At 43.0% G+C, this 24,413-nt stretch overlaps 1 protein-coding gene across 9 annotated transcripts in view; it reads right to left on the minus strand.

The window, feature by feature from the left end:
* Positions 1-24,413, minus strand: part of ZBTB38 (zinc finger and BTB domain containing 38) — a 77,740-nt gene that overhangs the window by 50,731 nt on the left and 2,596 nt on the right. For 3 of the 9 annotated variants that reach the window (XR_003679583.2, XM_007107013.4, XM_007107003.4), the window contains exon 3: positions 7,251-7,316. The exons of 2 other annotated variants lie outside the window; for them this stretch is intronic. The gene's annotated coding sequence lies outside the window, so the exon portion shown is untranslated. Of the gene's footprint in view, positions 1-6,303; positions 6,665-7,250; positions 7,317-13,781; positions 13,960-14,093; positions 14,654-24,413 lie in introns of those variants that run through there. 4 more of the 9 variants (XM_007107012.4, XM_007107004.4, XM_055086341.1 and 1 more) reach the window with 3 other exon arrangements.

The following is a 24,413-nucleotide window of genomic DNA, read 5'->3' on the forward strand; positions in this document are numbered from 1 at the left end:
CATAGCACAGGGAGATCAGCTAGGTGGCTTGTGACCACCTAGAGGGGTGCGATAGGGAGGGTGGGAGGGAGGGAGATGCAAGAGGGAATAGATATGGGAACATATGTATATGTATAACTGATTCACTTTGTTATAAAGCAGAAACTAACACACCATTGTAAAGCAATTATACTCCAATAAAGATGTTAAAAAAAAAAAAAAGAAGTACCCGATGATGGCAGCATTACGTGCTGGTGTGCCAGCAGGGGCCGTGCTCCCGGAGACCAAGGAATTTCAAACAATCAGAATATCCACTGGGGATGGTTTACCGGGCACTCAGACCAGGGCCTGGAAAGGTGGGTGAAGAGCAAGGAAGACAGGCTTTGGGGGCTCCAAAAGCAGACCCGCACACCTGTGAGGGCAACATGACTTTGGGCAAAAGACTTTCTAAAGTTTGCTGCTTAAAATGGGTATTTTGGGTCTATCTCCAGGCTGAGCTTTGTGGAAAACCAAAAGCATTTGGTCACAACCCATGTAAAAATCTGCTCATTTAAAGTTTAACCCAGCTCTAGTCAAGTGACGGCAGCAGGGCTGGGGGGTGGTCTCTGGCATCCTCAGCATGTAGAATAGGAGCCTTGGGATAGAGACTTCATAAGCTTCTGGGATAAATCACCCTTAAGGATGCCAATCTGTGGGCTTTTCATAACAGTCAACGTGGGACAGTTAAGCCCTAAGGCCAACATTGCGGCCAAAGTCAGACAGAACATGACAGCACCCAGTCCCTACACAGCAGGCCCTCAGCCTGCATCTCAGGGGCTCTCCCATCCTCCTTTTACTCGTTGCAACCCTCCCACTCCTTCTCCCTTGTACCCCACGCCCCCAGCTTCAGGGTGCAGCACAGCAGCCTGCCTCCTGACTGCCCGCTTTGTTCCCTCTTTCTGATTTTCCACACACCCCTCCCCGCCTCCTTGCTGCCCTCTCCCTACTTTGCCTCCTAGATGGCCCTTCCACAGTGTTTCCCCAATATCCTGCATTTTCTGATCTTTCAGGGATGCCCCTCTCTTTCCCTACTAAAGGTCCCCTGCTTCCCTTCCACAGCTCAAGAAACAAGAAAAAAGGGGAAAAAAATTACAAGGGCACTGCCCTTCTGGGATTTAACCACATTCTCAGCTGGTGGCTTTTGTTTTCTCATCTCACTGACTTGTAAGGCCCTCGGGGCAGGGACTCTACGTCATGCTCAGGGCTGGGGAAGATGGCCAGTGCTGTGAGGCCTTAATTAGAGTAAGGCCTCAGACAGGGTAGAAGATTTGAGCAGGCAAAAAAAAAAAAAAGAAGAAGGAATTTCAAAATATCTATTTGGCAGCAATGACCACGGGGTAAGGAAGAGGTTTGTTTAATCATATAAAAAAAAATCATGAAAGTCTTCACAGAATTTTATGAATGCAGAAAAAATATTTATACTGGCATTTTAAAAACAAAACCAAACCAGAAGACAAACTTCCTCCACAGGCCAAATATAGTGACTGTAGACACGAAAGCTAGTCTCGAACCCTGAACAGGAATAGCTGCAGAAGCAAGAAAGTCATTAAAGATGCAAAATGAATTACAAGATCAAAAGAGCCATTTTCTGGTCAATGAGACGTTTGGGCCATGGCAGTGCCATGCTGGGATCACATAACAAAGACAAGGGCTTGGCAATTGGTCTTTGATTTACCTGCTTCCCACAGAAGCAGAACGGTAAAAAAGCAGAAGCATCTTGCCTGCATCACGAATTCAAATTTTTGCATTCAAGGTCTTCTCAACTCAACATCTGCTCATGAATGTGAAAGAGTGGCAGCCGTTATGGAGGTCACCTGCTAGGGCAGGCAGACCAGCTTGGAGAAGGGCAGCCAGACATATGGTGGCTTATTAGGAACCAAGACATTTTGGGAAGGTGATTGAGGATGAGACACAGAGTCCCAGGGAAGAACCATCTTTTCCATTGGTTGAGATGCCCCCAAACTGAAGGCTAGCCTTCAGGAAACAGTATAAAAGGCCACTAAGAGAGCAGCATGCCATTCATTTCTTTCCGAAACAGAGAGGATATACAATTGTACCTGTCCATACAGCCCCCTAGCCTCGTGAAAGCGGACGTGAGCTTCACAGGGAACTCGTGTCACATTTCCATTCTGCCTGGGTGGTAGTGGTGCCTGTCACACAGTAGATGCTCAACAAATATTTGAAGAAGTGAACTGAACGGTTGAAGCCCCTCCCCACTGATGGGCAATATTCTACTACAAGGAACTAGAACATTCTTCATTCAGTGGAATGTTTTGTGGCCAGTCAAGACCAAGCAAAGTGCCAGGAGTCAGCCAGACCACTTCTACCTTGTGATAAGCAAAGCCCACTAAATTGTGAATCAGTGTTAGAAGGTGCTTCTGAAACACTGAGAAGACTTTGAAGGGTCTTATAGTTTCTAAGGTGTAGAGCAAACCTATCCCTTTGTTGTTGGAGCTTCATTAGCAGACGAACCTAAAAGGCATGAAAGAGTTCTGGTTCTGAAGAATTTCCTTAGCATTATTTGTTCAACTAGAGAAAGAACACTCCAAGCAGTGAGGTCTTTAGAAAGCCACCAACAGACAGAGTTCTGCAGAAACTGAAGAGTTTGAGGTGTCAGAGGTCAAAGATAATTTACTGGCAAGATGGGACAGACCCTTCCACCTCTTGCCTTTGAAAACAAAAATTAAAGGAAGTGGCTCTCTCAATGTTTTGCCACGAATTGAAGCTCTGGAGTTCTTAAGAAAAATAAAGCAACAGGCTTCCCAGAAATTTCCTTGCCCTGGGATTCCTTTCTTCTGTGGATTTCTTGGGCTAGCACTGAACCTGTGCCCCAATTTCGATACCACCTAGGACTGCAAAGTCCAGAACTTCACTGCACCTTCTGAGGCCGTGTTGCGGTGGGTCTGGGTCAAAGGCAATGACTCTGCTGGCACTGAGTCCTGGGAATTTGACTAAAACCAGCCATGCGGGCCTGGCCCCCCGTCTCGCTTCGGGGGCAGCTTACCTAAGTCAGGCTCAGCGCACCAAGCCCTCAGAGCTGGCTCTGATATAACGGCAGTTACTCGTAGAAAGGAGTTTGTGCTCTGAACGTGAGCACCCCTCTTCCTGGTAATGCTCTCCATCAGCCCCTCCCCTGTCTGGATCCATGTAACCATCCAGGTCTCCACCTAAATACCACTCCTCCGGAAGGCGTTCCCCGGCCAACCACTCTAAAGTGGCTCTTCGCCTCCCAACGACACACCCTTGTTTTTTAAAATTTTATCTTCTCTTTCTCCTTTGCACTTGTCTTCTCCAATTAATTGTTTACATACTTATTTTTGTGCCCCTGGCCCCTACCACTCCACCACACTAGGGGTGGGTCTATGAGAGGCAGGCCCTGGTCTCTCTTGCTCATTACTATATTTCTAGCCTCTGGAATATGCCTGGTATGTAGTATGTACTCAATATATTTGTTGAATGTTTAATTACCAAGAAAGCCATTAAGAACAGCATTTCCCTTGGAAGGGAGCTGCTAGAATGAACCATATGGTACCAAGGAACTCAAAGGCTTAGCGTATTAAAGAGAAGATCGTCTTTCTACATCCATCTCCCCATATCAACCAGCCCTAAGATGTGGTCTGGGTACCCATTTCGTCTACGAGGGAGCCATGGAAATCGCTGAGGTAGATCAACATCCCTCTAGTAGCAAGAGATGCCATCTTGGTAATCTCACTGAGTTAAGGTTTGGAAAAACAATTCCTATTCTCCGAAAAAAGAGTTGAGAGAATTTTAGACTACAAATCATTCAGGCAGAAAACCACAGATTTGCCCATTTTGTTTTGGTGAGAACAAGGCAGTTGTTTGCACATTCTTCCTGTCGCACCTGCTCTAGCCTGCCCAGTGTAAACACCTTAGCCAAAAAGTATAAATGGGTTAAGCACTGCCTTTTCAACAATGAGAAGGGGTAAGTGCCATCCTCTACAATCGGCAGGAAATCCAATGATAATTGTAAATGGGTAAGTTTAGAAAATCTTTGTGCCTGGTGAAATATGAAGGCAAAGCATTAAGGGGAAACACAACAAAGTAATACATAATAATTATTCTTCCATTCACTGGTCTATTAATTACAATGACAGTGGGACAGTATACTTCCCAACAGTCTTATCTGGCTTTCAAGCTCCTTTGACTTGTGTTTAAAATTCTTTTAGTTGAGACCAAGAGCAACATAAACGAATAATGCCACAAAAAATCATGAGGTATGAAAATCTACAAGGTAACACAACCATGCTTGAGTTAAAAACAAAAGGATCGACATTTTACGGAGAAGAAATACACTGTTGACTCTCTCAGGCATTCAATTGTAGGGTAAAACAATTCCATTGAATCCATCTAATCTTGTGATTAAGATTCAAATGGGTTCAAAATGATTAATTTGTACCGGCCTATCAAAATAGAAGACATTGAGTTGTAATCTTTCCGAACAGCAATAGTGTCTTAATTACAAATGCTGGGCTCATTATTTGCTCAAGAACGAAGGACAATTAGCTTGATCCTACTGCAACTGTTAATGCTACTGATATTAAAATAAACAGGCATTGCTGAATCAGGGTTCCGACATTTCCCTTCAGTTTACGATCCTCTGATTGATGCTATGTGCAAAATGAACTTAGTCTTTTTAAGTCACAGGCAAGAAGGAAAATGGCTCCCAAACAGCAAAAAAAAAAAAAAAAAAAAAAGGTATTGCAGGAAGGATATTTCATGGCAAGCCCAGAGAACAAAATCACTGTGAGATGAATCATGTTCTAATATAATTGAACCAGAGAAAAAACTCCAAGCAAAATATTTAAGTTGGCCTCAAAACAACAATACAACAACAACAACAAATCTTTAGTCCATCAGAGGTTTGATTTTATAGACAGTGCTTTGGAATATTAGACAAACTGCTAAGATAAAGCAACTATTTACACAGATGGTTCTGCAGCTCAATGTTCTACATACTGGAGCAAACCTCAGGGAGGTTTTGGGCTTGGCAGCATCTCCCTCCTAACACACCTACAAAGATGGTTGCACAGAGGCTCCATGTGCACTTATAGTTGGGGCTGGGGTGGGCTTGGGTTTGGGTCCTTCTCTACTGAGAGCTCGGAGGTTACCAGTGAGGGGGATCAGGCAAAACAAGAGCATAAGCATTTTCTGATTCTCAGAATTTCTGAGATATCTATTGTTTCAGTGGCGCTGGTGAACTCGTGATAATGAAACTACACCTTTGCACACAAGCCTTGACCAGCATTCTGGAGCACATGACAAAGAAAACCTTAATTTTGAAAGTGCTGAGCACAAAGAGGAAAAGAAAAAGCTCTTACTGTGCAAGGTTTCTATGTATAGAAATATGGCTTAATTTTTAAGGCTTGAAGACCGCATTTATAAATGTCTAAAACCAGTTCAGACTCTACATGAGAGGAAAAAGAACTGCAAAATTTTCATGAAACATTTTTTTTTTAAAGACTATCTTTTGCATATCTGTTACTGCATTTTAAAATAAGATGTGTTTACTAAAGAAACAGGTTCTGGCCCAGTGTTAATTTGAAACTAAAATATATTTGAGAAGTTAAGCTCAAAGGAAAGAACCCATGAATTTATTGTGAAAAGTGCCAGAATTTGGTGCTTACAGAACCACAGCTGTATGGTTTGCAATGAACCATTCTAGGGACTCTGTTTCATTCAGTGAGGCTATTTTTCTTCTAACAGAGCCATCTACATTTAATATTTCCCCCTTTAAAATTGTGATTCCTCATCTCCCCAAATAATAGATATACAAATAATGCATTTATTCTTGTACATTATCTAAAATTGATTTTGGAAGCCTCTAAGTTTTTATTTTCATCTTTCATATAACACGTTTAAAGACCGCTTCTTAAAATTTAAATATTTTAAATGTTTCTTATTAAGCTTATTTGCGCTGTGCAAAATTATCTCCAGAAACCCATTTATTTTTAGTTTCAAGCTAAAATGGAGCTGAATCCACAGACTTTTCAAAAAATTCTTTTGTGGTCTAATGGCGCCACACCTATCATAGATATGATTTTTTAGGAGGAATCATCTCACTTTTATAGCAGAATCATTTTATAAGTTTATAAAAGCTAGATATTTGTATAGTATCTGAATAGGAAAGGCCATCCAACTGAATACCCTCCCCTCCCAATTACAACTGTCTTATTTAATTTGTTTTAAAAGTCATATTTTAATCTATTTAATGTTCTTGCTACATGGCTCAAAAAAAATCTATAAAACATGCAAATTTCAACCTACCTGTATGTATCACTTAATGCAGTGCTAGCATCACAAGACATTCAGCCATTTTTATGTAAAGCGATGGAGACCAACTGATTTCTCCGTCTTCTTGCTCTCAAGTTTTAGATGCAATTGTCACACACACACAAAACCATACGCAGAACAGCTTGAATGTACTGTGATCACGAGAACTGAATTTATCAACAGGAAAACAGGTTTGAAAAAAGAAGTTTCTCATCCAAGGTTTCTCTGAGGCTGCAACCAAGGAAGTAGCGTGTTGAATTTTTTTCCCTTCCTCCTCTGAGAGTTCAAAGCCTGGAGCTGACCACTGCAAAGGCCACTGTCACATCTGCTGAAAATCAAACCACTGATACCAGCACTGAAAATACAAATTTGAGAACCAAGTTGTTTGTACACCATGGAGTGCATAAGAGTTAAAAATAGATTCCACCTTGCCTCCTACCCGCATAATAAACATGTAAGTTTCAAGTGTTTAATTTGATATTCACATTAATTAACAATACAACATACATTATTTAAAAGACAGCAAACGCAAGAAGAAAGGGGAGACACCATCTGGTAGCAGAGTTTTGTTGTTGTTTTTGTTTTTAGGGTATTTTTTTTTTTTTTGGCTTTGTTAAAAAAAAAAAAGGTAAAATTCTATTTTGAATGTGATGAAAAGCAAACATCCAGAAGCAAATGAATCGGAGCTGAAAGGTGATGCTGAAATAGCTAAGGCTGTAACGAGGCAAAAACAAGTCTTCGCTACCAGATGATATGGCATCCCGAGCATTTACATACTCACATCTGAAATACTAGGCAACGTGTAATGAATTCTATACACAGCATGCACACACAGCACAAGCACGGCTAATCCTGCCTGCCATCTTAGGCTCGCAGAAGCAAGATACGCACTGCAGGCAGCACACGAGCACTGGGGAAGGAGGAGGCAAAGGACAGCTCACCTTAAATGCAGTGTCTGATTAATGTTGTAAGTGACATTGCATATCAGCCTCAGAGTCTTGGTTCAACTGGGTAGGAGGGAACAAAGAAAAATGTCATCAACTGGTGATGCAAGATGAGCCCAATCACTAAACACTGTTTAGCAAACTCCAAATTCTGCAACCAGACAGTAGAAGGCATTTCATACACTTCAGCAGAGCTGCTGCACAATGAATGTGCCCTTCTGCTTCTGAGAATCAAACAATCCTTTTGCTAAGGAAGAAAATAAGCTGGAACGAATACTGTCACATCTTCTTCTTGAAGAAAGCTTTCACTACAGTATGTATCTGGTTCGGGATGCATTTTATAGACTGTTAATTTCATAGAATGGCTAGCAGCAATGACAAACACAAACCTTTTAAGCTACTGCAAAGTAAAGAATAATATTATAAAGGGTGTAGCATTTCTAGATTATTTTTCAGAATCCTAAATGGTGCCGGCAGGCTTGTAGAAGAATGCATGATCAGCTGTCTGTATCCGTGCTATAACCTCTAACCACAAGCCGTGTAAATGTATTCTGCTAAATGTATCTGCAGTACAGAATGGCAGATACCTCCCCAGTCGGAATGGTATTAAAATGTGAATGAATTTGCTTAGACTTAAAAGCAGAATAAAAGCACTTACAGAAAAATAAACTGATGCTGAGCTCCTTTCGATGTATAGCTGACCATCACGAACGATAAAATGAAAGCTGTCCTTAGGACACTGACCTAAATAATGTTAAGTCTTGCAACAGGATACTGTACTTGCTCAGAACCTAGGAAATGCAAAATTATTTTTCTCCTTCCTCCCCCTCCAAAAGCTAGAACGTAAAGTAACAAGCCATTAACAGGAATACCAAAAGGCTTTGTGTATATATATTGTACATACTGTAAGGGAAGAAAGGGTGTTGAGGTGACATGCAAGTTTCTTTGTTTTACTTTGAGGCTTAGCTACGCTCCCACGATGACACTGACATCACGGAGGTCAGGGCTGACACTGGGGTGCTATCTGTTTTATGAGTGCAATGTTTTCCGAAAATTAAATCTCATCTACTCAAACACCGAGTTTCATGGCTTCTTCAATATCCCCTCCTTACGGCCGCTGCTCAAGATTGATGGGCTTTACTTTGGCTGTATGTAATAAATTGGAACCACCTTCTGTAGAGACGCCAATACATAATCGTAGAAATTAATTTTTTAAACAAAAACCCTTCAAGAATTCTTATACATTCCCTTTCAATCTTTCCTATCAACACACACACACGCACACGCACACGCACACGCACACACAGACGAAGCTCAAATTGCAATGAAATGTTTAACATGTGGAACAAAAAATGTGGAAAGAGCTGCTTATTCAGGATTTTGAAGAAATGCCTAATAAGCAAAGACTGTTTTGCTACAAAACCAGTGTCACCATGTTCCCAAAGAGAGGAAAACAGAATAGCTTGCTAGCAAAATTTCCTCCAGATCCTGCCGGCAGGTAAAAATCAGAAAAGCATTTCATTTACCATGCTGTATAAAACATGAAGTCTTTTATTTTTAAGGAAATGGAACAGATTCTTTTCTACTCTTTCTTCAGCTACAAAGAAGCCATACCCACCCCCAGCCTTAGATCCTGGACATAAGCCAACATTTTTAGAAAATGTTATGAGACTGATTTTGAATTTATAATACGTACGTTTTTCTTCTTCTTATTTCTCCAAAAGTCTTTAATTGCCTATTGCATCACTAAATATGCTAATGCTAATTAATTTTAACACGTGCAAAAATGAATTAATCTTTTCTGGGGTTGCCTCTCTCTTCTATAAGAACTGGCTGCAAATAATCAGGTTAGCAAAACATTTAAGCTGCCCAGAATTTTTTTAAAGGAGAAAATGTATTTGAACATCTGAACTTAGGTACTAGGTTTCACAGCCGGATCTTTTGTTTCTAGCTCTCATTCTGTCTCCTTCCACCGAACCCAACTGATTTTTTAGCTCAGTGTGTGGAAAGTATCCAGCCCACCTCTATCCCGTACACTTTAGAGTCTCTGAGCTGGGCTGTCCAGATGGTCGGTCATACCTGAACCACTCCGAGTCCTCTTCGCTTTGGAGCACGTCTCTCTCCCACCACTATTCCAGAAATAAACGTGGCTTTAACGGAAACAGTAGCTCCTGGTCTAACCCCGATGGTGGACCCATCTTCCCCGCCCCCACCGTCATTGCTCTATGAGCTCTGGTTAGCATTGACAGCAACAGAAAATTAGGATGGAGTATCCCTAGGCTAATTCCTCCTTCACCATGGAGGCTGAGAATTAGTGAGCCTATAACGCTCAGTTGCAAGGTACCCATTTAATATACGGTCATCTATAAAGCAGGGTCCTTAAAGTGGGGTTGGAGGAGGTTGAGGTGAACACTTAGACACTTGATGCCCTTGGTGTCTTGTCCAGATAGTCCTCATTAATAACACTTGAAAGCGAGACATTCACATTAAAATACTCACAAATTATTATCATGCAAGCTAAATATACAAGATACGGAATCTACTCTGACCACATAGAAAGGAGTCGCTGCCTCCTCTGCCTGAGATAATAAATGACAGTGACAAGGACAGTAATCCAGATCAGGCGCCCACAAGATGAGTGCATAATGTCATGTCCGCTTTACAGGGGCACGGTGGTGAATGTGGTCAGGTCCCATACTGGTGCTTGTAAGCCGGATGCCAGGGCAAGTGGTTTCCAAACCTCCCAGTGGGGTTCTCTGTCTACCGTCTGTCAAATCGAGCCTAAAAGCCACGTATTGGTTTATTTTGTGATGTTCCAAAACATTCAACGAGCAAATGTGGCTTGTTTACCGAACCTGCTTGTATTAAACAAATTTGAGCTGTAGTTGAAAGCATTTAGATGGATGAGCTTGTTTAGACAGACATTGTCGACTAGTAAATCCTGTTTTGCACTGAAAAAAAAAAAAAAAAAAACATGCTCATGTCCGAATTACTTAAGCTTTGTCATGATTACAAGTGGCAAGGGTATGCACTCATTTACGGTTTTTAAAAATTGTGTGCTCATCAACCTCCTCAGGGCATAGGCACAAACGTTCATTTAACAGACAAATCCCTTCTCCGTGATGAAAATTTTAACCTGTTTTTGCCTCTTTGATGAGTCAAGCACAAGGAACCCAAAATAATCCGGCAGGAGCAGGCGGGAGAAGGACAGAGCTAGAAGTAAGGGCTGCCTCTTTCACTTTGATTAATGCCCTTACTTGCTTTTACAGTCTCCCTCTGCAGTCTGAGCTCATTTTCTTTTCAGTCCTGTGGGTTAAAGTTAAATTGCATGACTTATGCAAAGTACATAATTCAAGTATGAACAAAGCTTGACTCTGTTTAAAAAAAACATAAAGTCAGGGCACTGAGTCCCCGAGGAGTCCTTGGTTTATAAACATTTGGATTGGTTTGCACATTTCTTTGCTCCATTCACTGCATTAAAAACTACAGCTGGTTTCCGTTTATACCTAATATAGATATTCAACATTTGTGGGTAAAATTTGTTATCAGGTTCTGCTACTCTAATCTTGATATTTTTTTTCCTAATCTCGATTTTTAAAAATAAAATGTTTACCAGATGTAACATTTTTGTTTAAGTTCTTAGAATTTAAAAAGTTTAAACATTTTTATGAGGTTGGTTATTACATTTGTTTGTAGGATATTCATGGAAACAATATGGTGACTTAATTTATCAATGACTAAAAATGCCTTTGGATGATATTTTAGCCTAAATTTTTAGGAAAGTCCAATGCTACTTTGAACATCTACATTTTGCCTAGATATCTGGGCAGGGACTTCTGCTTTCTACTTTGATCAGAGCTAAGTCTATAGTAGCTACCATTTATTGAAAACCTACTACGTACTCAATATTTTAGCTATATTATATTATTTAATTCTAACCCAATAATTCTGCAAGGTGGGTATTAGTTATCATCAACTTTAAGTGAGGAACTAACTGAGATTACCAGTCACACATAGCAGAGCTAGGATTCAAACCCAGTCCAATTGATTCCAAAGTCTGGGTCTTTCCACCAATCCTAAAAGGATAAAACCTCCTCCATCCACATTCTGTCCTGATGTATCGATAGGAATCTTCTGATTGTGCAGACTCCTGGTAGAGGGGACCCCTGCTCCCTGGAGGCCAGGACTACCTCTGTTTAGATGAACCAGCCTCAACTCTCCAAGCCCTGGGAATTGTGGGTACCAACTGGAGACAGTTTGGACCAGCAAGTGGAAAAGAATAAGAGAAGAGGAATTAACTAGACCATGTTGGAAAGTTAAGGATAGAAAGCAGGATAACAGTTTTGGTCAGAGATTTGTCATAATTTGGAAATGTTTTATCAGGCGAAATAAGTGGAAAAGCTTACATATCCATTTGAGCAAACTACTTCACCTAATGAAGTCCAGTCTTTTCATGGTACAGATGAGGAAACTGAGTCTATGAGAGATCTGGTCATTTGCCCCAGATCACACACTTTGTGAGTTTACCCATTTGCTGTATTAAAATTCTTCTACAAGCCTGCATTTGTGAGTAAATTTGTTATCCAGTTGTTAGATTATTCTAATCTATATTATCAAAGAGGGATTTCCCTGGTGGTTCAGTGGTTAAGACTCTGAGCTACTATTTCAGGGGGCACGGGTTTGATACCTGGTCAGGGAACTAAGATCCTGCATGCCGTGCGGCCAATAAATAAATAAATAAATAATCAAAGAAAACTCAGTATAACAATCAAGACTGACCTGGTTTCAAGTACCGTATGCTAACATATATATATGGAATCTAAAAAAAAAAAAAAGGTCACGAGGAAACTGGGGGCAGGACGGCAATAAAGACGCAGACCTAGTAGAGAATGGACTTGAGGACATGGGGAGGGGGAAGGGTAAGCTGGGACGAAGTGAGAGAGTGGCATGGACATATATACACTACCAAACGTAAAATAGATAGCTAGTGGGAAGCAGCCGCATAGCACAGGGAGATCAGCTCCGTGCTTTGTGACCACCTAGAGGGGTGGGATAGGGAGGGTGGGAGGGAGGGAGACGCAAGAGGGAAGAGATATGGGGAAATATGTATATGTATAGCTGATTCACTTTGTTATAAAGCAGAAAGTAACACACCATTGTAAAGCAATTATACTCCAATAAAGATGTTTAAAAAAAATGGACTTTTGAAAAGCCTAACTTTTGAGAAAGAGATTTTCCAAGCTTAGTGTTTCAAATGCATCATTTTAATGATTGCCTCTCTTTGTGAACATCTGTACATTCTGCCCCCATTTAAGATCCCTTCCAGCTCTGAAGGTTTGTGATTCTAAAAAATCCAGCCCCGCTTGCTTGCTTCCTAGGTCGGTTAGGCCAAGAGCTGGACTCCAAGTCTCCTGCCTCCTGGCTAGGTGACCAGATGACTGTCTCGCTCATTGGCAGTAATTTTAGATGCCAGCCAGATGGCTTGCAAAGGGGGCTTTCAAATCAACTCCATCAGCTCCACCCTGCTCGGAATATGAGAGGAGGATTATCTCTCTCAGTAGTCCTGAGGCAGTAGAACAAAGGCTTGGGTGAATGGACATGCGTGAGGAGTTTGAGCTCCAGGAAGCCTGCTCCAATTCTTAGACATGAGGTTTCTCACGTCCATCCATTAGCACTTGTGTAAGATGAGGGCAAGGAGTACACACTTGACGGCAAGGACCAGGCAGCAAGCCTTGGGGACCAAACTGAGGTTACCCTCGAGGAAAGAGTTGGAGGGAGAAGGGAAATGTGAACCATGTGGTTTTCAACCGAGGAAAAGTGGTATGTGACTTAGGGTTGCCAGGGAGACTGTGGTGGACAACATCGCACCCCAAGCTAATTCAGCTCAGACTCTCCGGTGGGAATATCCTCAGCATGGCTCACCATCATTTTCGACGTCACTACCTCAGCTTTAGCAGCAGAATAGTCCCTGCTTTCATTTTGCAGTGCATTGGAAATGTGGCACTAATAAAGACCTTGCGTGCCCATGGAGATCAAGAGCATTCCTGCATCTCTAGTCACACATTCATCCGCAGCCATCACTGTTTGCCACTCCCCAGATGGAGAGCAAATGAAACAGCAGGGTCTTCTAGATCCTGAATTGGCAAAAGACATTTAGCAAGAAGGCTGAGTTTCTTCTTTCTAGAGAGACTAGCAGGCAACTAGGTTGAAGAGGCAAGGTGGTGACGTAAATGAAAGTGGAGAAGGAAGAATTCTTACAGATGGGTAAAATCTACCTCATGTGAGAACATAATCCTCTCCTCACATCTTTCTTAATCCTGGGCAGCAAATATTCCAAGACAACCTGTGAACAAATTCATTTGCTTTCTCTTCTCTCAGATGAATGAATTTGTAGTTTGGAAAGGTCACAACCATGAACTTCCTCTCACCAGAGCAGCCTAACAAACCTCAGTGAATCTTCACTTCCTTTGGACTAAAGATAACAGCACAATATGTTTTTGTTGTGTTGAATTACCTGCCTTTACTCACCTCTCTGGCTGGCATCCTGTGAGATCTCTGTATCTCCCACAGCACCTAGAGCATTGCCAGGTGCAATGGAGGGGCTTATATGGGTAGGATCTTGATTAACCAACACCAGATTAGGGGTCCTTTCTCTGCTCCCACCACAACCAGTGGAATCTTCAGCTTTGTCCTTTGAAACCACTTCCTAAAATTAGAGAACTTGTTCCATGAGTTAAGGAACGGATCTGGGGACTAAAAATACCTATGAAGTCTTTCAAGTTCTTAATCACTTGTTTACCAAGTCGGGGGGGGGGGCGTGGGGGGACAAGCTGTCTGGCAAGCAGACCACAGGCTTTGTTTACATCTGTCCCTCCTAGAACAGGGAAAGGGGACACAGAAATAAGGGTGGCTTGACGACCACACCACTGCCTCCAAAATATGCCTCAACGTTTCCTCGGGCTCTCAATGGCATGGCGCATTTCACAGAATTATAGGATAGGCAAGGCACTTCAGATGATGTCATCTGAACCCCTTCTTTCTTCTTCTTTTTAAAATAAATTTCATTTATTTATTTATTTATTTTTGGCTGCGTTGGGTCTTCATCGCTGCGCGCAGGCTTCCTCTAGTTGTGGCGAGCGGGGGCCACTCTTCGTTGCGGTGCGCGGGCTTCTCATTGCGGTGGCTTTTCTTGTTGCAGAGCACGGGCTCTAGGCACGTGGGCTTCAGTAGTTGTGGCTTGCAGGCTCTAGAGCGCAGGCTCAGTAGTTGTGGCGCACGGGCTTAGCTGCTCCGCGGCATGTGGGATCTTCTTCCCGGACCAGGGCTCGAACCCGTGTCCCCTGAGTTGGCAGGCGGATTCTTAACCACTGCGCCACCAGGGAAGCCCCTGAACCCTTTCTCTGAGGGAGGAGAAAATCAGATTCAAAGAGAGTGTGATATCTGAAGACCTCAGCAACCAGGATAAAAGCCGTATTCCTTAATTACTAGTATTCTGCTCTTTGTAATTCAACACACTGGCTCAATTTAAAAAAAAAAAAATCCACTTTTCACCTAAATAGGTGCCTGACAAATGGTTATAGAATAAGTGAATTAATGAATAGATTCCAGTATAGAGGGTTTGTAACTTCTTTCCTAGTTCCTCTCAGAAGAAAATGTTATAGAATACTTAATTTTTTTAAAGCTCAACTAAATATAATTTTTAGCAAAATAGTAAATATTAGGCAAAATATCACCCGGGACCAAGTGTTATTTGAGAAGTATCAGAGGTGATAGGCTTGATTGCTATATTAAGTCAATCAGATTAAGTTCAGCCAGCTGAAGTAGGCTTTTATCCTATTTGGTTTGCAAAGAAAAATCTCATGAGTTAGCATGAGCAGCTAAAAATAAGTTGCAGGTTTCATTTTCTGTTGTTCAGTATGGTTTTGAAACCAGAAGGTGCAAAACTAGGAGATTCACCAACGCCCACTGAAGATCAACAATTCGAATAGTCTCCTTTCTGGCACAGCAACCTGATTCCAGCTCACAACCAGGCCTAAGACACGTACACCTATGTCCCTCTCACCATGGTCTCTTGAGATGGCTGCCCCTAATGAATAAGGCATGGCAGGAAGTTAGGGACTGAGGCCAGTCCTGGGGGACAGTGGCTTGTGTGTGTGTGTCTTGTCATATCCGGACAGGATGCCACTTAGACATCAGCCCCATATGCACAGCCTCAATCTTAGGTGGTGCTGGGGACCCCTCCACAAAACAAGGGAATAAATAATGCTAGAATTTCACTAAGATGAGGCCTTGAAGGTAGTGAGCACAGCGGGTACGCCTCGACCTAAATGCCCAGGGCCTTGTGCAATTCCATACTGCAAACCCAGGGGGCTCACGATGAGTTTAATTTCAAAACTGTCTTCCCAGGGCCAAGTTTGGCAAAAAGGTGTTTGACAGAGGCATAAATGCTTCAAAGGGAAGGCAGCCGTCTCACATTGGAGCGTCCAGCTGCGGCACAAGGCCCGGAGAGAGCAGAGCTGGTGAGAGAAAGCCCTCGGCGGAATGAGATTGAGAGGGGGCAGAGAAGGGTTAATCTCCTTCCATTAGAGGAGGGGCCATTTGGTGAAGGTGAAGAGAATAATCTGTATGAAGAGCAGGGAAGACAAAGAGCCATTCCAGAAAAGAAATTACCGTGCAGGGGTGAGCAGGATGATTTGTCCTAGATTTTTCACCGTGAGACCATTTCTTAGATCTGAGTCTTTGAAGTTACAGTCTCAGGGTGGAGGAGGGGAGAATATTCACACTCAGTGCTGGAAGATGAGCTGTGATTGGGTCTGAGATGGGCTGACTCTGATTGACTCTGAGAAGCAGAGGGTGAGGCCAAAGCCACCAGGATGCCGCGGTAGATGCCTAACCATAAATTAGAAAGCGGCAAAATAAACAATAGGAGTTGCTCATAAAAGAGAAGCTAGTGGAGTGGCTGAATCCCCCTTCCTTGGGGTGAGGCACAACCTCCCCCTTTTTTTAAACCTAAAATAAAACTTTTAAAAAGTTGCTTTTAATAATTTTTTGGGAAAGAGTTTAAGATTCACAAGAAGTTGCAAAAATAGTACAGTAACTGTATGATGTCATCTGTCTTCCCAGAATGGTATTATCTTATGCTACTGTAGTACATTCTCTAAACCAAGAGAGTAATATTGGTTAACTCAGGTACAGACTACTACTTCAGATTTCACCAGTTTTTACATGCATTCTGTGTGTGTGTGTGTGTCTGTGTGTCTAGAGCTCTATGAAATTTTATCACATGTGGAGATTAGAGAAGCCATCAACACAATCAAGATACAAAACTATTCCATCACCACAAAGAAACTCCTGTGCTACCCCACCATAGGCACACCTTCCACCAACCCTAACCCCTGGCACTGATCTGTTCCCCAACACTGTAATTTTGTCCCTTTAAGAATGTTATGTAAGTGCAATCATGCAGTCTGTAACCCTTTGGAACCGGCTTTCTTTCACTCAGCAGAATGCCCTTATGATCCATTCATGTTGGATGGGAAGATGTGCCTTTTTACTGCTGAATAGTAATCCATGGTATGCAGGTACCACAGTTTGTTATCCACTGAAGGACACTTGGTAGGTGTCCAGTTTTAAGCTATAACAAATAAAACCGCTATGAATATTCATGTACAGGTTTTTGTGTGAACCTAAGTTTTCATTTCTCGTCTGTCAATATCCAGGAGTGGGAATGTATGGTAAGTGTATGTTTAACTTTACTAAAAACTATCACACTGTTTTGCAGAGTGGCTGAACCACTTATACTCCCACCAGCAGTGTATTAGCAATCCGGTTTCTCTACACCCTCGCCGGCATTTGGTAACATCAGTATTTTTTACTTTAGCCGTCCTGACGGGTGCATAGGGGCTCCTTTTGACGGTCCCCAGTCAAGATGGCAGTCAGGTGTGGGGCCTTCAGGGCTTGAATGGCATGGCTTCAGATCTCTCTCACTGTTCCAGCTTTCCTAATACTTGTCTACACAGCAATGTGGGCTGTGTGGCATTTCGATGATGGAAAATGGGGCTCTTGATATGGGGTGAGGTTTCAGGTTTATCTGGTTCCTCTTGACGGCAGTAGTGGGACACTGCCATCTGGGAATGTTGGGCTTATTTGAGGCAGTACCTCTTGGCCCAGCAGGGAGACTTGAGACCAGTGATACTCGCTCCCATGGGTTAATATGTAGGCCATGATATGACAGTCAAGGGGCAGTGACGGACTTTGCCTGGGCCGGCGTCCTCCTGCAGCTTTGGCCAGAGACTGTATAAGTGATTTGTATTCCTAAAGTTGGTAACTTATTAGCAGGATGTGTGTTTGTTCCGGCAGGGGGCGGGGGGGACATGGAGTCAGCACAGACAGGTAAGGATGGGACCACCAGGGCACCTGTCAGATGTCACAGGACCCACTGAACACTTCTTGCCCTTGGACCTCCTACTCTGTTGACCACTCAAGACTCTCCAGCAGCATGTGGACACTTTGTCTGGATGTCACAGAACTCTGACTTCCACCTCCTGGGAGTTAGATCTGGAGGCACTGCTGTCACCACCCCATGGATCTTCCTAGCCTAGGGATCCAGGTCCTGCCAGCAATTAGAATTCCATGTGCATAGCAGAAGGTGTCTCAGCCAAGGAACTTGTTCAGGACACCAGGGAAATGGGCTTTGTAAAGGGCCAACCTCATAGTGATGACTCGAGTTGGCCCAGCCATGTCTGGAAAGTCACCTTCCATCTGCTGTACCCCTGATTCAAGGGAGGCTGTGGACCTTCCCAGAATCCATACCCATCATGACCCTGGCTCCACAGGTTTGGACCAGGAGGCCAAGAATCAGGAGGGCAGTGATCCTGCATGGGGACAGCCAAGAGATAATGGAGATCATGCACAGAAGCAGGGAAGCTCTGTGATCCTAGGCAAATTCCTTCATGCTTCTGTGTGTAGGATGGGTGCAGTGGACGAAGGTGCTCCTTTGGTTTTTGGCTCTTGTGCTTTACCTGGTGCATTCACAGGACATGGACGTGAACTTGGGCATGGAGGAACCTAAATGGTGATATATAGAACCTGACCGTGAACTGGGGACTGTTGGGGGCTGAGCAGTCTGTGGAGGCTGAACCCAAAAGTCAAATGATACGATAGTGGCCCTCCAGAAGTTAAGGTAGTATTGATAAAATGAGTGGAAGGGGAGCCAGATACTATCAGGTGACCAGTGGGTATGGTCTGATGGCTTTGAGCAGAGTTATACAGACAGGATGGATAGTCACACTTCCTCTAAGAAGGTGGTGAGAATTTTCAAATTTGGTTGTTGTTTGTTCACTACGTTCTCTGGTGTAACAGAGAATTTTCCAAGTTTCCATTCTTGGGTACCTCTTCTGTGGCCCATTGTCCTTGTTCAGCCAGGTGCTCCTACTTATCTGCTGTCAGAAGGCAGCCCAGCCCACAGCACCTTTCGGATATAATGAGGCAGGTGCAGACTGGGGCAGTACCTTGCCTGACTGTGAAGTTGGGTAACGAGACTCCATCCTCCAGGCTGAACGCACGGCAGCTCCCCCGGAGCTCTGGCTTGGTCTTTTCAACTCACGCTGCTGCGACCTAACTTTTGCCACAGTATGAGTCTTGCCCTTGCCTGTCCCTGCTCTGTTCTCTTGGCTTCTGATTCGGGACCCGACCTCATACTCAGCCCTCATGGTCTGGATCCGTGTGGCTATCCTATGTCCTCCTTGGTCTAAGTGTTACCACCTCAGGGTTCAGGGCCCAGAGTGGTCTCATGAGGTGACCATTGCAGGGTCTGGGCTGCCCACACATGTCCTGAGGTATGCTCTGCCTATCAGAAGGCAGATAAAAATTCCCTGGCGGAAGCAGGTGCTGACTTCAGGAGTCAGTCTTCTCTCGGTGCCTTGTCTCTACTATTGTAACAGAGAAGAACAAACCTGACTCCATAGTGGATCTGTTCCTTTAGCTCTAACCTTTGTGCTCTGTGGCCTGTGCTTAGTCATGCTGGCTCTGCACCTTTTGTAAAACAAAGTTGCCATAGCCTGAAATATACTTGATAGCCCATTCTCAAGGCTCTGACCTTTAAAGGTATAACACTTCTCCATTCACATAGAGACAAAAAGTTGCAGAACAGAGAATAACATTTGTCTTGCTGGAGGTTTATAGGAATATTGAGATAAAAAGTTGCAGAACAGAGAATAACATTTGTCTTGCTGGAGATTTATAGGAACATTGTGACCAGACCTACGGACAGCTGCAGGACCAAAGGATTCCGGCACCAAGAAGTTTGCAACAACTAGCCACACCTCCTCCCCTTTTAGTATAAAAGATGCCTGAATTCTAACTCTGGTAGGCTGGTTGTTTGTGACACTAGTCCACCATCTTCTCAGTCTGCTGGCTTTCTGAATAAAGTCACTATCCCTTTGTCCCAACACCTCATCTCTCGATTTACTGGCCTGTGGTGTGGTAAGCTACTGCTACTACTACTGAGCTTGGACTTGGTAACACTACCCAGAGGTTGGGTGGATCCATGCCCTTTGTTTCTTCAAGTTCTAGTTCTACCTTTGCCACTAAATCTTTGGGTAACAACCATAAGTGAGTCAATTAACCGTTCTGGGGCTCAGTTACCTCATATTTACGATAAGGTTTCCTAACTCCCTAGCTGATAATCTTTCAACTATACCAAACCACGATTAAGGAGAAATTAAAATTAAAATTCAGAAGCCAAAAAGAGCCTTTACGTTAAATTCTGGTTTAGATATATTAGCTTAGGGTTAACTATTTTCTGTCTAATAAGTGTTGCTGAAAATGAATGTTTATTGAATTGAATGCAGCATTAACAATAGTTCTCAGGCCTTAATGTGCATAAGGATTGGGAGGGTATATTAAAATGCATATCCCTAGGCCCCCTCCACAGAGCTTTTGATGCCACTGGGGCCTAGGAGCATGCATTTTAACATGAGAAACTGAAAGGGACTTAGGTTTTTAAATAGACAATGGTAATTTTTTAGAGGCTAATTTATCAATATGCATTAGGAACTTTAAAAATAGGTCGTTTGACCTACTGATTCAATTCTAGGAATTTTGCCTAAGGTGTCCACCAAGATTTATCTACAAGAATGTTTTTGTGGGGGCTTCCCTGGTGGCGCAGTGGTTGAGAGTCCGCCTGCCGATGCAGGGGACACGGGTTCGTGCCCCGGTCCGGGAGGATCCCACATGCCGCAGAGCGGCTGGGCCCGTGAGCCATGGCCGCTGGGCCTGCGTGTCTGGAGCCTGTGCTCCGTTGTGGGAGGGGCCACAACAGTGAGGGACCCGCGTACCAAAAAAAAAAAAAAAAAGAATGTTTTTGTGTTTATAATAGCGGAACACTAGAGGCAATAAAAATGTACATAAAAAAATGGATAAATTAAGATATATCCATGCAATGGAAACACAGCCATTAAAAATCAAATTTTCAAAATCGTTTAGTGACTTGTAAAAATGTTTACAACATAACATTAAGTGGGGTGAAAAAAAGCATATAAGATACCATTTCAGTAATGTTTAAAAGAAGAAAAGACTATATATGAAAAATTGAAAAGAAATACATTGACATGTTAATATTAAATTGTTGCTTGGTTGTTGGATTACTAGACATTATTGGTTTCTTCTTGATATTTTTCTGTATTTTCCAGATTTAGATTTTGTATAGTGACTAGTTATGGCTCTTTTTACTAATTTTTTAAAAGTAAAGTGAAGGAATTTGCCTCATGTAGAGTGAAAAGAGAGGGAAGAGAGGCCTCTTAGGAGCCCAGCCCAGCCATGGCCTCGCTGCTGCAAGAGGACTTGGAAGACAGATAGACTGAATCTGGTGCTGGGGTGAATTTTAAGCTACGTTCTCTTTTGCAAAGTACTTTGATATAGTTGATGCCAAGGAATTTGGGTCAATGAGAAAGTCCTTTTCACTAGATACTACTTTCCTGCTGCATTTGAAGATAACAGACTATAGGAACTGGAATGTGGAAGGGAATTCACAGTTTCCACAACATCTTTACTGCTCTTGGGTTGATCTCATGCTTGTTGCCTCTGTGTGTAATCCCCCCGGCCCCTACCCAGAACACCAAACAGAGAGACTGCACTCTGCTTAGGGACTTCTGGACAGATGATGGGCTCTATTCCGGCTGGGGAGATGCCACCCAGGGCCAGTGCTTCTGTGGAGTGCTTTCAAAATCTCCTCTGGCCAATGCACTGGGAGCCCTATCGAATGCCAGGAAGCATCTTTTTTTGGCAGAGAGATGGCTCAAATCTACCCTCCCTCACGGATCTTAGTGAGTCCCAGGTCAAATGTCTCTGAATAAGATTAGAAGCTTCGCGGTTAGGCGCCTATCCTAGAGTCAAAGCTTTTCAAATGTCCTTGAAATTTTTACACCACATGCTTTGGCTAGTTAGGAAGTGGTACCGGGACTTCCCTGGTGGCGCAGTGGTTAAGAATCCGAATCTGCCTGCCAGTGCAGGGACATGGGTTTGGTCCCTGGTCCGGGAAGATCCCACATGCCGTGGAGCAACTAAGCCCGTGCGCCACAATTACTGAGTCTGAGCTCTAGAGCCTGTGAGCCACAGTTGCTGAGCCAGCGTGCCACAACTACTGAATCCCGCGCGCCTACAGCCCGTGCTCCGCAACCAGAGAAGCCACTGCAATGAGAAGCCCACGCACCGCAACAAAGAGTAGCCCCCGCTCACCGCAACTAGAGAAAGCCTGCATGCAGCAACGAAGACCCAACGCAGCCAAACATAAATAAGTAATTTATATATATATATATGCATGTATATATATATATATATATGCAAGTATATATATATATAAAGGAAGTGGTGCTAAGGATTTCAGATGAAAATCAATTTAGAGAGACCAAAAAAATAAATAAATAAATAAAAATGATACTTACAATATTAGTAGCAATATCAAAAGCCAAATGCCAATGCTGACCATAACTATGGAATTTGTTTTCATCAACATCTTGACTTGCCACACATTTTTCTAAGTTGCCCAAACCATTTCACATATATTACCTTACTTATTCTGACAGAATATTCTGACAGAATCTCAGTTTTACATTTTTTTAAAATACCATTTTGGAAGCGGGAGGAAGCTGTAAAGTTCTGATGAAAACCAGAGGCTTGAGTTAAAAACAAAACCCTGAAGTCTTCAGTGTGGTGTTTTCCAACTGCGTTCTTAACAAGAAGTCAGGGGATTTCAGCATGAGAAATTACGAAGCCCCATTACTGTGAATTCTTAGCTTTGGTGTCTGTGATGTGGCCCGATTGCAAAATCCTCCAAAGGGAGTAACAGGACATTCATAATGCTGACCCAGAGCAAGAGGGGAGCTTGTACTTCTGTGCCATGAAAAGTATAAAACCTCTGGGGTTAAAAATAACCAACTGGTCCAGGCACTGCCTATGTCAGCCAGTTGTGCCCAGACCACATCTGTGTATCACAAATCAACAAGGATGACCTAAGCTCTGAAAAGACTATGAGGCCCCAGATTTGAATTCTACCCCTCATGTGGAATTAAGAACGGAAAAAAAAATTTTATATATATAAAACTGAATCACTTTTCTATACACCAGAAACTAACCCAACATTGTAAATTAATTATACTTCAACAAAAAAATTTTTTTAATAAAATAAAATATAAAATTATAAGTTAAGGAAGCTCAAGAAAGTCTAACTTTCCCCATAATGTCTACTTTGACGCTTTTTTGAAAATGTCAAAGATCAAAATATTTACAAAGTGTGTATTTGTTACCCCTGCCTTGCTGGTGGGTCCGTGGTGTCACCCAGTGTGCTGCACCAGTTCCCTGTGGAGGGTTCGTGTTGGTGGCAGTGAAATTTTGATTTGGCGGCCGCACTCCTCTCTCTGCCATGCTAGGCAGCTAGACATTAAAAATCAGCAGGTTGACCCCAGCTAACCCCTTCTACACACATTCATTTGTCAACTCCTGCATACTTAGTGCTTTGAGGAGTCATTATCACATGGCAGTTGAAATTAACAAGCTATGACTAACGAGTCTCCCCAGTGAATGGACCCTGACTCCTTTTCCTCCTTGACCATGGTCTTTGGCCCTGCCCTTCCTGGCAGACTCCTTTAGGCTTGTACATGCAGCAACAGATCGTCCCCACTTGGCTCCAGCTTTTGAAACCTGGTACTTGTTCTCAACTTACTCCTGGCTGCTCCCTTGTTACAGGCACGGTACTCTCCCCTTCAAGCTGGTCTTCTCTTTAGTTTACTCTGCTAGCCCAGCCAGCTCTGTCTGCTCAGTAGACACTTCTGGGACCCACCAAACCAAGAAAATGGACTTTCAAAGGTTGAAGCACTTTTGCAATAAGTAACTTGTTCTTCTATTCCACTCCTCCTTAGCCCACTCCAGATGTGAGGGGGCTGGGCAGAGGCGAGGCAGCAGTAATAGGAGATGAGGCCAGATGTTAGGCTCCATGAGAGCCTGAGAGCTGTGTTAAACCAGCCAGTAACTGGCCTTCCCTCACAATGGACAATGTATATTCTTCAGGGTTTGGGTGTGAGTGCCAGAAATGTCAAGTCCAGGGGTAAAATATAATCAGAAACCGGACTGTCTAGTCAGATATTGACAACAAAACTAGAGAAGTAGGTACCAGGCAGCTCAGGCAAGGACTGGAGTCCATTTTTATAGTGTGTGCTGTTGAAGTGAGCACATATAGTCCATTTTTATTGGAGGTCTTTATGATGCCTTGGGACCATCATAAAGGCACCACCATGTGGTTTCTGATATTTACCAGTGAGGGGGATACTGCACTAAGACCAACTTCAGACAGGGCTTATAACCTTACCACTCATTATTTCAGTAAATGTTTTGCAACTTTTCCTGAAAAGAAAAAGCTAGAGTTATATATCAGATCCTTTGGGGAGCATTAATCTCCCCAGCCAGAGCCATTTTAGTCTGCTTTTGCATGTTTCTCTAATAACTTGATTTGAAGATCCCATCTTGTCAGGAATTCCCTCCACTACCTCCCAATATTAAAAAGTATGCCAAGATCTGGAGGAGGGTAGCTTCCCAACACCCCCAAGAGCAGACAGAACCATGAGTTAAAGAAACCATGAGCTTTCCTAGTGACCACTGGTGGAACAG

Source organism: Physeter macrocephalus, chromosome 1 (assembly GCF_002837175.3).
Source record: "Physeter macrocephalus isolate SW-GA chromosome 1, ASM283717v5, whole genome shotgun sequence".
NCBI lineage: Eukaryota > Metazoa > Chordata > Mammalia > Artiodactyla > Physeteridae > Physeter > Physeter macrocephalus.